Genomic DNA, 10,070 nt, shown 5'->3' with positions numbered 1-10,070 from the left:
GGGCTGTGTTCAAAAGAGATATACCTTCTACTGATAGCGAGGCCTGAGAAAAATGTCTCCTTTGGGATACTGTAAAGAGGAAGCTGTTCCATACATTGACTGATGTCCCCAATAACACTGACACAAAAGAAAAGCTAACAAGTTCCTTATGATTGTTTCTTTTAATGTCCATAACATAAGTTAGTGATAAAATGCCCTAGTGCAATTTCAGTAAAAGCAATTTTATCAGGGGCCAAGCATTGACATCCAAGTATATAGATCCCTGGTGGTCTCAAACCCAGATTTAGTCCCTTGAGATCTAAGAGAAAATATAACCTTTTTAGGTGTACAGAGTACATTCATCATGATGGGAAGAATGTCTTTATTTCACTCTTTCTAAAATTATAGGATTGAAAATTTTTTTAAAAAGGTAATTCCCCCAATTAAGCTTCAATAGAAATAATGCCATACTTCTATAAACTATGTGAAACAGCATGATGGTTTAATGATCCTTTCTCCAAAAAGGGAATCACCGTGGGAAATTTCTGGTTTGATTTTTTCCTTCCTAAGGCCAGAGCAGTAGTAGCATTTTTATCTGTCCATATTCTCTATCAAGGTTCACTTTGAAGATTTCAAAGGCAATGTTTGGAAAATGAAAATAGCACTCATTTTTATTCCTTTTCAGTTCAGGTCAGCATGTAAAAATGGCAATCCTTTCAATCCCAGAGAAAAATACTTTTAGACAAACTATGTAGGTATTCTTTTTTTCCCAAGAATAAATTAAAAGTAATGTGGAGGAACTATTATAGATAATGCATTGGCACAGTAGGGCACTAAAAACAGAGCAGGTGGAAACCATCATAGTTCTCTACGAATTTAGACTTTGTACATTTAAAATGTGACACATTTAACGGAAGCCTTGAGGGCAACAATAAAATTAAATAATATACTCAAAGATAAAGATTTTAATTTTTCTTTTAATAATAGTTATTCTACATATTGCCAGAGACTATAAATTAGCAATAGATTTATTTAGGGTACTGATATTTTGCATGAAATATATCCTCCTTATATGAACACATTTCAGTCCCAATCTTTTTCCAGTATCAAGGGATTGCTGCTTTGACAAAAAAAAAAAAAAAAAAAAAAAGAGAACATGAAGATCATATAACACCTAGTAGAGGTTTCCCTGGCAACAAAAATTTCCCATTCATCTTGCAGTTTCAGTGGTTTCATTCAACATCCTATCACCTCACTGAATAGCAGGGTGATGAAGAGGAGGAAAATTATCAGGGGTTATCCTTGAACTAGGGAGTAATGTATTTTAAACAAGGGCCCAGCAATTAGTTTTAGTTAACCTAATGTATGTCCCTGTATATCTTTTCTTTATTATTACTATGTTTTCTCGTTACAAAATCTTTGGAGAGAGAATTCCTTACAGTAAGTTGTTTATTTAAAATTCTCAGATTTGCATTTTATTGCTAACATAGGAATTACTTTTCCAATAACTCGCAGTAGATTAATATGTAAAGTTTTACACGTTTATATGTTCTTATACACATAACAAATTCCCCAGAATGTTATTAGTACTGTATCATACCACAACTGACTTGACAACATGTAAATCTAAATAAAGCTTTTATATTTCATGTATAAAGGCCATTAATATAAACCTTATTGGGTTTCCATAGATATTATCTTAAATAATCTTTATGCTTTATTAGCAGATTTTCCTGAATGCTTTCTAACTCTACATACATTTAGATTAATCTAATTTGTGTAACTCCTAAGAGAATCTCAGAATCACATTCAAATTCTAGATTTTATAACTAGCCTGGATTTCAGATTCTGAAATCCCAAAGTCTTTGAAAAACAAAACGTTCTCTAATTTAATTTAGGGCAAAATTTGACTTTAATTAACTATGATACTATATATGTAGTCTCTATTAATCACATTTAGTTGGATATTAATATAATTCACAGGCAAATATGTATTCACCCAGGTTTCTCAATGTATATATTACATATGCAATTTATGACCTTTCTGAAATACAAAAAATTCTGACTTTTGTTCCCATGGGATAGTGGGCCTAGATAGATAAAGCACCCTGGACAGATAAGAGCATCAAATGGATAATTTGAATATAAAGTAAGTGGAGTAGTTATTTTAACTTCCTACACAAAATAATGAATTATGAATCCATACTAATATAAATAAATCAATAAACAAAGAGAAAGCTCTCCTTACAATAGAAAACTAACATATATAGGTGTACATATATATACAGATTTATATACAATATATTATACTCTATGAAAATAATATAATATATAATTATAATATCAATATATTAATATATAATTTTAGATAATATAAACACACAGCAAAGCACATATTTTTACATACATACGTATGTATATATAAAATTATAAAATCAATGGTTGGTAACACTTGTGGGTAAACATTTGATGAGCAGTAAGATATTGACATAGTTTCAAAATATCTTTGTACTATTTTTAATAGATTACATAACAAAATACAGTAATTTTAGAGCGGAGAAACCTACTAGATACCACCTTAATGACCAAATTTAGCATCACCAATACCAAGATAAACCAAAATCTTTTTCCTCTCAAACAAGAAAGACAAAGAAAAGCTGAGGAACAAACTTCCCAGATTATAGAAGAAACATGACAGGCGAATGTCATTCCAGATCATAGAATTTTGATAAGGATGACCTCTCATGAAATTTACTCCAGTCAAAATAAATAATCTTGAAAATTATCAAGTGTGTGAAAATAGTGCTAATTTTTAGTGCAAATAAAAAGAACATTCAGTTCTAAGTAAATGCAACAAAGGGAATTATTTAATGAGGGAAGTTAAAAAGTGCCTTTTCTTTGGCCATTAGCAGCTGGGAATAGTGGAAGGAAAAGAAACAAATATATGAATATAATGGAGGAAAGTGAGAAACAGCAAAAGAAGAGGAAATACAGGCAGTATGGTGAGGGAAATAAACGTCTTCTAAAAATAATCAGTCCTAGATATCCAGGAAACAACTGATTGTATTATTGTATAAAACATAGGTTTTAGTCAATAGGAAAAAAAAAAGTTTGAAACAGTTATATTTAAGAATATTTAAGTGACTCATTAGGTATCAAAATGTTTGAAAGCATTAAAAAGTAAAGCAATTTTAAGTAAAAAAATGCATATTTTATGAGAAACAGACCCTTGATGATTTAAAGAGCCAACACTGGGTCTCAAATATATTTTTCTGATAAGATATTTCTGTTGTGAAGGATTTTACAAATTGTTATGTTAGCTTTGTTAAAAAAAAAAGGGGGGGGGGAGAGTCAGAAGATTTTCATTCTGCAAAGAAATGGGAAAAAAATGAGTCTTTAGATGTCACTTCTTCCTCTATATTTTTTTGCTATAATGATATGACCATCCACCAAGCCAAAATTTGAGATTGACTTTGTCCCCAGAATCTCCTCATTAATTCAGTCACTTAGACATGATTAGTCTTTTCATTCACTGCTACATACTTTCCACTACCTTCAACTAACTGAGACATCCTTAGTTCAAAAATTTGTAATTTATCAGGGTGCCTGGATGGCTCAGTCTGTTGAGCGTCCAACTTTGGCTTGGGTCATGATGTCACGGTTCATGAGTTCAAGCCCCACGTCGGGCTCTGTGCTGACAGCTCAGGGCCTGGAGTCTGCTTGAGATTCCCTGCCTCCCTCTCTCTCTGCTCCTCCCCTGCTCACACTCTGTCTCTCTCTCAAAAATAAATAAACATTTAAAAAAAAATTGTAATTTATCTAGTGAATTAATTACTTACTTTCTAAATTGTTTTTCTGGACTCTAACTCTACTTCATTCTTATTAATGCATCACCTACATACCTTAATTTTTTTTCTATTATATAAAAGTAAACTGATGCCTTCCTATTGCAGAAATCTCTTCAGTGGCTTTCCACGGTTTGTGTGATAAGGTTCAAATTCACTACCATGGCCTACAGTTTTGAAAAACAAAATTCAAAGTTCATATATATGAAAATTCAGATGCTTGAAATTTCAGTTATCTTATAAGCCTTATAGTCATACATGATCACTGAACAGAGATGATCGGTACTACAAGTATAAAATTGTGTGTTTTGCAATTTTTGGTTTGTACATTATAACAGTAAAAGTTTTTTTATTGAGGATTTAGGAAGAAGATATATAAAGTATAATAAAGAGAAAGGAAAGAAGAGGAAATATGTACTAATACATGCTCATTTTAACAAATAACACCATGGAAGATCTAAATTTTCTTTGTATGATTATTAAGATTAATTATCTGAACAATAATTTTCACGAGGTTGTTATGTTAGCACTCAAGTTACATATATGTCTAATCACGAGCATAAACATTCCAAAAATTCCATTCTACATTTTTTGTAGCTAAACGTATTTTTCTAATATATTTTTATTCACACCATGCCCTTCAATATAGAAACAGATACTGAATTTGTCCACATTTATTTAGTCTTTCCTCAGCCTTATCAACTCATGTGTCTTATTGTTAGCTCAGTGAGCTGGCACTAGCTTTGCACCTCGGGATGTTTACTCTGGCTAATTTAGCCACTGAACTTGTGATGTCTGGTGTTTGGCAATAAAGTCCCAGTTGGAGTTTCTAACCAACAGCGGTTTGCATTTAGTTTCTGAATCTCTGTTTTACAATCTTAGTACCTTCCCTTCCAATCTCATGAAGACAATTGCTCCTAGCGATACCTGAACCTGAAATGAACTGAAAATATTTTACAGCTTTTCAACTTGCCAGCAGTAGAAGAAAAATTCATACCAATCCCAGCACTCTGAACAGCTGTTGCTATAAGGTGATGCTGCTAAAAAATCCCAAAATAGAACAGGCAAATACCATCCCTGCGAGGGTTCTACTATGTTTTGGAGATCTCCAGCTGGAAACTTAATTGTAATTTAAACAGAGCATACAGAAACAGCTTTCCTGAATCTCTTCACCATACTTTTATTGAATCAGATAATTTAATCAATAAGTCACAATACACTCTAATGTGGTACTAAGTAATATTCTAGGAGCAGAGAAATTTGATCTTTGCTGCCTATTATTTCCATCTTCCTGCACTGCACTCCTCTAGGATTTAGATAATATATTTCTCCATTCTAATCAAGTCTTTAAATACTTGCAATCTATTTCCTTTCTTGTGTTAATGCTCATCAGCCAAAGACAGTTAGGAACACACCTGGGCTTATTCTTGTTTGCAGCAAGAAAGGCAGGGAGAAATACGCAATGTCTTGGTAAGAAGGTGTGTTAGAGTTCTCAAGAGAAGCAGAACCAAAAGGACAAAGAGGACATGGAGACAGACATAAAGGTGGATTATAGAGCTGGCTCAGGCAATAATGAGGCCAAGAAGTCCCACAATCAGCCATCTGCACATCTGCAAGCTAGAGAACCAGAAAGCCAGTGGGGTAATTCAGTGCAAATCAGAAGGCCTAAGAACCAGAGAAGGCAGGTGGTGTAAATCCTGGTGAGAGTCCAAAGGCCTGAGGACCAGGAATGCCCACTGTATGAGGGAGAAGATGTCCCGGCTCACGGGGGGGGGGGGGGGGGGGGGGGGAGGATTTATCCTTCCTCTGTCTTTTTGTTATATTCAGGCTCTCAAAAGATTGGAGGATGCTAACCCACACTAGGGAGAGTTCTCTGCTTTACTCAGTTCACAAACTAAAATGCTAATCTCTTCCAGAAACACCCTAAGAGACACACCCAGAAATAATATTTTACCAGCTATCTGGATATCCTTTAGCCCAAACAAGTTGACACATAAAATTAACTATCATAGAGGGTATGATAAAGAGCCTATTACAGGGGCATCTGGGTTGCTCCATCAGTTGAGTGTCCCGCTCTTGATTTTGGCTCAGATTGTGATCTCACCATTGGTGAGACTGAGTCCTTCATCGGGCTCTTCATTGACAGCACAGAGCCTACTTGGGGTGCTCTCTCCTCCCTCTCTCTGCCCCTCCCCTGCTTACTCTCTCACCCCCCCCCCCCCACCAAAATAAACATTTCTTTAAAAAAAAGAGCCTATTACACAATTTAGGTTTTGATTATTTGGTGAAGAGTTTAAGGAAGCAGGACTTTGTCCTGGCTTGTCTACTATCTAGAGGTGGGGACAATTCAATAATTGAGTATCTCAAAGAATCTTATGTATTGAAAGGATAGACTAAAGAGAGGCTAATAATATAAGTAATTTTAAGAAGCAGCAATTGCTCATATTAACCAGGGAAGGGTTATGCTTAGTATCTTGTGGCTTGGACCATGCTTCACCTATGTTCACACATGGTAATAAAGTGGTCTCATTTTTGTCTTTATCCATTATGGTTTCAGAATGGTCTTACCTAATTTTGAGATTCCATGAAAAAATTTATGTTCAACAAGAGACTCAAAGACCTATAAGTTCTAGGTTAGCTTCTAGCACCACCAAGGCCTGGCTGAAAGTACCAGGCCAGGTCCAATATGTCTAGGGCTTACTCTTTCTTACTTGTTTCTATTAAAGAATGTTAATAGAATGTTAAATAGTAAAGTATAAAATGTAAAAAAAAAAAAAAAAAAAATTGAGAATTCCCCATAGAGGTATTTATTCATTGATTGATTTATGTTTTTACTTCCTTTTGGAAGTTAAGGCAAAATTTATTCAATTTCCTTTCAATCATACCATCTAAAGCATGTATTTTGGTTATGGCAAGGATATGATTTCTTTTAGGGCCTTCTCCAATTATATTTTAGTTCAGAAATGCATATTTGACACGTGCAAATTAGAGAAAACATTTCTGGCCTGAGCCCTTATCCAGGATGAGTACATCTTTACCTGTTTTTATGTGGCCTAGCCAAGTAAAGTTCCAGAGGGCCTTGGCGGTATCCTTACTCTCCTCAGGCTGTGCTCTGAACGATGAGCACCTTGGCCACCCCTCCAAAGCAAGCTGATCTGGAGGCATGTTTTCCACTATCACATCTTAATTCATGAACCAGGTATGCAATAATCTATATCTGGATCCTTGCAATGGCTGACTCAAAGCAATGGCTCTTCTATTCCCATTGGTTTTACTTGGGTCTAGATCTTGTTGACTGTCAAGTACTGGAGAACAAAAGCTTCATTCACCTCTACCAAATCCATGTCCTTAAGATTCGGTCTTTTTAAAATTTTTTTTTTTAATTTACTGCTGCACTGATAGCAGAGAGAAGGCCAATATCCATGATAGAGGAATCACATTCAGACACAAAATAGCCCATAATTCTTGCCAGTCGTGTGAAGCTATGTTTTTTTGTTGTTGTTTTGTTTTGTTTTGTTTTGTTTTCCTTACCAGCAACTTCACTAGCTATGAAAGTGCCAGACATTCCCAATGTATTCCTTGAAGTGAGGGTCCCTTCTTTCTTGAATACTACAGGAAGTTTATTTAACTGTTTCAGGCTTGTTTGGGGCCCAGCACGCTCAGCTACTTGCACTGCCTATATTCCCTTCTCTGTCTTCACCTCAGTTGGTAACATCTCATTATTAAAGTAAGCGGCATCATTAGCAGCTTTTCCCCTCTGCTGTGATTACAGGGCATATTTGTTACATTCTTCTTTGCCACTTTTATGTTTTGCAGCAAAACTCTCTGCAGTAATTCCCATGGGAAATCGGACATGTTGATCTGTTAATGTTGCTCACAATGAAACTTCCAGCTTAAAAGCATTTCCAAAGTTGGTTCTAAAATGCGCGTTTCTGACACAGTAGGGAACCTGGCTTATATTTGTGGATCCTCCACACAATACAACTTTAGCTTCTTAAATACAAATTTGCTGACATTGATTCACAATGGACTGAAAAACAGAGCCACAAAGCCCATTAACAGGGAGGGCTGAGGTATCTTTGAGATTCCCACAGTCAAACCAACATGCCTTGCCAAGTATGCAGTGTCTGAAGAACTATTTGCCAATTTATTATAAAGCATGCAATTCAAATGCAGACAAATGGAAGACACTTTTAGCAAGGTATGGAGAGGTGGGGAGTGGGGGTTCTATGCTCTTCTGGGCACACCACCATCTAGGAGCTTTTATTTGTTAACCAACCTCGAATCTCTGATTCATTCATTTCTCATTCATATCAGAAAGACTTGCAAAACAATGAAATTAATCTTTAATAGTAGATTTTTTTTTTAATTCTCAAGTATCATTTGAGGCAGCAACAGTTGTAGGTAATTTTAACATGTCTCCAAACTCTTGGCAAATAGAAGTTCAGTCTCTCCTACCCTATTATTATTTGCACTTGGAATTTTCTTTTTTAATGTTTATTTTTTTTTGAGAGAGAGAGAAAGAGCACATGCGCTGAGAAGGGGCAGAAAGAGGGAGAAAGAAGATCCAAAGTGGGGTCCTCACTGACAGCAAAGAGCCCCATGCGGGGCTCAAACTCATGAACTGCAAGATCACGACCTAAGCCAACGCTGGATGGTTAACTGACTGAGCCACCCAGGCGCCCTGCGCTTGGAAATTTCTATATATTTAGTTTCTAAGTAAGGACAATTCTGACTTAGAGGAATAAAGACACGTGCTTAAAATACTGAGATCAAGTATAAGTTTCAGTGCCATCACCATGTTATAACTTAATAAGACCTATATTTTATGCCAAATTCATAACAGGAACCTCCATAATAGGAACCATCTTATCTTACTTGATTGAGGTAATTATTTGGCCAGTTAATTGAAGAAATAATATAAAGTAGGAAGTACAAACAAAAAATGTACACACACCTTAAAACTTTAGTTCAAATTAAAAACATATGCAGCTACTGGATGATGAGTGGAGAAACCCTTTTCTGTAGTTTGCTGATTTGTGTTTCATCTTTTTACAGAAAAAGACATCCTAAGACCTCATCTGCAATATCTAGCAATGGTTTCATGAGGAGAAGTAAGAGGTCCAGAAGACAGGTGCTTACTAGGCATGGTAGTTTAGTCAGTGCATTTTCAAAAGGGGATTGAAACGTCCAGTCAACTGCAAAGATTAGTTATGTGAAGATACATTGAGAGCTTCTGTGTGTTCTGTAAAATGAAGACACAGTCTTCATAATTAGTAAGGATTTTCTTTATCATCTGAAAGGGGTGATAATTATTTGTAAGTATGTATAAGTTTTATGCCCTACATGTTAATGCCTATTCGTTAGATGGGAGGTGTTGTAATTCTTGTTTTTCCCCTATATCTCCTTTCCTGAAGACACTACTGCAAAGTAGTTTGGAAAATTAAGAATAGAAAACAGAATTCTCAACAGCAGTTGGCTGTTTAGTTGGCTAAACATACAGTTGGCCAAAATGTATTTATAACTTATGTTTTTAGAAAATATATACTTATAGACAAGGTTATCAATCTATTTATCGATATCTATATAATCTATAGGTAATCTATCTATATGTATGCATTAAACATATAACATACATATGTATATACATGTATATGTATGTTTTCCCCACAAACACCAATGATATATTGACATTCATCCTACTTATTAGCTATGCTGTCAGTCAAAAAAGCTACGACTGCTCTCTAATGGCATCTGGCAGAAGTAAACCAAGATTAGAGGATAAAGTGATCGGTCAGGCCTCCAAGCCAATCTGTGCAGCTTTCAATTCCAACGAATCAGTGACACCTGCATGTGGTAATCATTCTCTGGTTACAAGTGTTGGCAGAAACAAGAGACCTGTTTTTCAAGCTAGAGCAAAATAAGCTAAATATAAATGTGAAAATCCTCTTCACAGTAGAATTGTAATCCTATTTTTTAAAGGAGGAAATAGCAGAGCTGTCTTATTCACATTTTCAATTATTTTGTAGCAAGGTAGATTAAGCTTAAGCACACCAATGAAGGACAGATAACCATGGTGGGGATGTTATCTTCCAGCGTTCATGATAGGGATTCAGACTTTTGTCCAGTATCTTGCCGTGGGGCTTCAAACTGCTGTGCTGGTACTCGCTACACCAGTATCCTTTTTAGTTACTTGTTAGAGATGTGTGAACCTTTCATCTTGTGAAACTTGCCAACCTCAGGAAT

The 10,070-nt window shown here is 35.3% G+C and overlaps 1 pseudogene; it reads right to left on the bottom strand.

Annotated features, from left to right (window-relative positions):
* Nucleotides 1-6,924: 6,924 nt before the first annotated feature.
* On the bottom strand, nucleotides 6,925-7,985 carry LOC109269647 (3-ketoacyl-CoA thiolase, mitochondrial-like; annotated as a pseudogene).
* Between the last annotated feature and the right edge of the window lie 2,085 nt (nucleotides 7,986-10,070).

Source organism: Panthera pardus, unplaced genomic scaffold (genome assembly GCF_024362965.1).
Source record: "Panthera pardus isolate Hobbes unplaced genomic scaffold, ASM2436296v1 HiC_scaffold_10, whole genome shotgun sequence".
In the NCBI taxonomy this organism is placed as follows: domain Eukaryota; kingdom Metazoa; phylum Chordata; class Mammalia; order Carnivora; family Felidae; genus Panthera; species Panthera pardus.
The sequence above is the reverse complement of the archived record's forward strand: the minus strand, read 5'-3'. Positions and strand labels throughout refer to the sequence as shown.